The sequence below is a fragment of the Austrofundulus limnaeus genome, unplaced genomic scaffold, assembly GCF_001266775.1.
Source record: "Austrofundulus limnaeus strain Quisiro unplaced genomic scaffold, Austrofundulus_limnaeus-1.0 Scaffold59, whole genome shotgun sequence".
Taxonomy (NCBI): Eukaryota; Metazoa; Chordata; class Actinopteri; order Cyprinodontiformes; family Rivulidae; genus Austrofundulus; species Austrofundulus limnaeus.
The window spans coordinates 192,830-196,600 of NW_013952461.1; positions in this window are offsets into that span (position 1 = coordinate 192,830).

The following is a 3,771-nucleotide window of genomic DNA, read 5'->3' on the forward strand; positions in this document are numbered from 1 at the left end:
TATGAGTTTGTATGTAATGTATGAATATAATATACAAGTTTCACTTTTTAAATGGAATTACTGAAATAAATCTACTTTTTCATGATATTCTAATTTTATGACCAGCACCTGTATATACTCACTGATATATTAAATGCATTTCATGTCTGATTATGAGTTAACGATTAACCAAAAAGCACTTTGTCAGAATTTCTGAAGGAATTGCTATAAATGTCACAGAGATGTGTGATCAGAAGCAATCAGACAATTTATCTATTGGCACAATAACAACCTGAGGGAAATTAACATTTGCTGAGGAGTGTTTAATGAGACCCAATTTCCCTACAGTCACTCATTATGGCAGCCATAATGCTATCAGTGGGCTCCAGGGTGTYACAGATGCACTCGGGAATTTCTGCAGCAACACTATAGTTGTATTTTTTCCCATGACTCAGATGCTTTTCTCTAAAAGTGAACTCGTCATCCCAAATTGTTGTCCACAGACTCTGCCTTGTTGGCATTTTATAATTTAGTTGGTGATTGGTTTTGGTAGCATTCACGCTGGATCTCAGTTCTTGAAGATGCAGTTTTAATAACCTCTGGTGGACCTGGCTCATGTGTTTTGAGAAACATGATGAATTATTGCTGTACTTTCTTGGTGCTAATGTTAAAATTATCTGTTTTAAAGTCAGTGAACGTTGGGCAATAATGAAACTTTCATGTTTAGTTCAGCTTTTGCACATTTCAAGTTAAAAACAGCACATTTCTCAGTTTTTAAACTAAAAACAGAAGGTTAAGATTTGGCTTCTATAGCAYCAGTTTAGGGGTTTGATATATATTTCACGTGTGTTTGCCTGCAGGCTGTCTCTGAGCAGCAGAGGCTGTGATTAGGCTCTCTCCCAATCTCAGCTCCTCAGTTTTTGATCTCAGTCCCATCCTTAAACCAGCTGACCACCAGAGAACACTGAGGTTCAGAGGACATCTATAAAGTGGAGGTTTGGCTCACTCCTACTAACTTAATGATGTACCAAGGAACGTTTGAAGGTCAGTTTTGTTTGCTTCAGGCATATTTAAAAAACAAACCACACATCAGTTAACTGCATCTTTACATTTCCTCTCATCATAAGTCCTTCAAGGAGAAAGCATCAAACTTATCTCTGACACTGACCTTTTCCTGTGTTCTCAGTTCCTGATCTGTAAATTCCACAGATGTCATTTCTGTAGCTTTGAACTGTCCAACGGTGGGAAGTTCCACTTTTGTTTTTTGCAGAAACCAGCACGAGTTTGGCTAAAAGTCAAACAACAAAACAAAATCTGTRCATTTTGCATTGCAGTTATGACTGACCATTTTATAATGGCTTCCTTTAGTTGTAAATGGTGCTCTATTGGTTGTTGAACTTTATTACAATTAGTTCTTTACTGACTAGAAAAAAAAAACTTTGCATATTGTGTTTCTCGCTGTCCTTTAAAGTAACCCGCAAAGCAAAATTATACAACTGTAGACATAATGACCTTCATGTAATTACACCCCTTCCTCTGGTCTCCATTTAGAGATTTTCAATCTGAGCTATTTTTACAATACCACTGCCTATATAAGTATGTTGCTGTGATTTGATATTCCCTTCCACATTGGCATAAGGATCGTCTTCACCCTGGTATTTGGATGTTTTAGGCTCATCTCCCTTACTTCTTTACAGTTTCTTGTCTGTTGGCTTTGAATCTCAAATGGCAATGACTTAAAAAATATTTTTTTTCCTGTTTGAAATACAGAAAAAAAAGTGAAATGGTGGTAGGTAAAAACAAGAAKAAAGTGTGTACAGAAGTATTCAGTCTGATTATTGATCTGTAACAAATACACAGTGGTATATCCTCCACAGGGCATCAATGCATAGAGCAACTAGGGCTTTTAAGGCACCAACATGCAGCAAAAGAAGAACATTATTTATTTATTTATTTATTTATTTATTTATTTATTTATTTATGTGACATTTTAGCAATCCTGTCATTTGTTCTGGTTTTGAATAATTTATTGTGTTCATTTCTGTATGACTGATACAGGGCTTTTTGTGTTTGGGTTTGTTGACATCATTACTTCTTTGAAAATTATTTTGACACAAATCTCCAAAATTAGTCTTTTTTTCCCTTCTCTCTCTGTTGGCTTCTTGGATGGTCAAAGCAATCAGCCTGCAGGTGAAATCTGGATCTCATTCTCTTTTGGCAGAGTCTCTGTAAATTGTATGACCATCACCCCAGGGACCTTGGATTTTTTTTCTATTATTATTTTTATATTTCTTTTGTCAGCAGGGATGATGAAATATTAGTGATGATAAATTGGAATCTGTGTCCACAATTCATCCGGAGAACAGGTTTATTTAGTGATGTGGTTTCTTTCTGTCTTTCTTCTAAATATATTTTTTCTAACCACCGCAGAACTGTGACAAACAGCAGATTAACGCAATGAATTTTGCAAAACTTAAAAAAAAAAAAAGTTGAGGTCCTCTGGATCAGTTCTTTATTGGAAAAATAAAAGAAGTTTTGACTTTTTTAGTCTGAAGAGTTACAGGTAAACTCAGCCTAGCAGTACTTCCACATGGTGAAAAAACAAGTTAATATCAGAACTGTTCTCGTGCAAAAGAGGACCATCAGCCTAACGATCGTTAGGGCCCTGATTATCTTTTTTGTTCACAGAGGGCTGAMTAATACTTGCAGCAACAGCTTATAAGAGAGGGACAATTGGACATGAATACCAACTGGAAAACGGAGATGCATCAAAACACAATGATTTGTGCAGCTTTTTAATAKTCAGTGGTGTGTCAGTCCATTACTAAAATAATGTACATAATCTAATCTAACAGCAGGGCTGGGAGCTACACCACTGATGTGGAAACCTGTATTCAGCTCAAGCTGTAAGCCTGCTAATACCCCAAATTGAACAAGCGAAATAACTGATTAATAAKCTGATTGACTGCAGAGCTTTGTGTTGCTTTAAAAAAGTGATCGGTCTCAGATTAAAGTATAATAYAGATATGTTGACCTTTTGCATCCTCGCTTGTTTAAAGTTGGCACTGCCTGACATAAACGTGACATTCCAGTGTTCCAATGGTTCACAGCTGCTGGAAGATGAGTAAACTGGATTGCCATATGATAGGTCACATGCAACATAAAACTGTGAACTGTCTTATGAAACATCTTAATATGTCTGTAAATCACTGCTGACATTATGACTAGGTCTTTGTAAGTGAACCCTGTTCTGTAAGGTGGCTAAATCTGGTGTTCTGAGGAAAGAACCTGTATATTTACTCAAGATTTTAACTGAGTTAAAAACTGGCTACAATATGTCTGAAGTCTAAATATCACAGATTAGATTGTTTGGTATTATTATGCATTYAAATTTCTAAATGGAAATAAAATTATTGTTTCTGAAATCAACTCATTTTCCAGATTTTTACTTAAGGAAATGATCTAATAATTGAACATTGCTTTAAATTTGAGATAGACAGTAAAACAGGATGCTTTATTTAATGTGAAAGTATGAATTTGTCATTCAGGAAAAATTAATCCATCCATCCACCCTATTTTACCTGCTTAACCATATTGGAGTTTTTGTTGTCTATTAAGCAATAGTAACTGAGAAATTACATAAGTTACAGTGTAGCTAATGCATTTTGAGGCTTTGATGACAATTCCCATATATTCCCAAATCATCTATCTATCTATCTATCTATCTATCTATCTATCTATCTATCTATCTATCTATCTATCTATCTATCTATCTATCTATCTATCTATCTA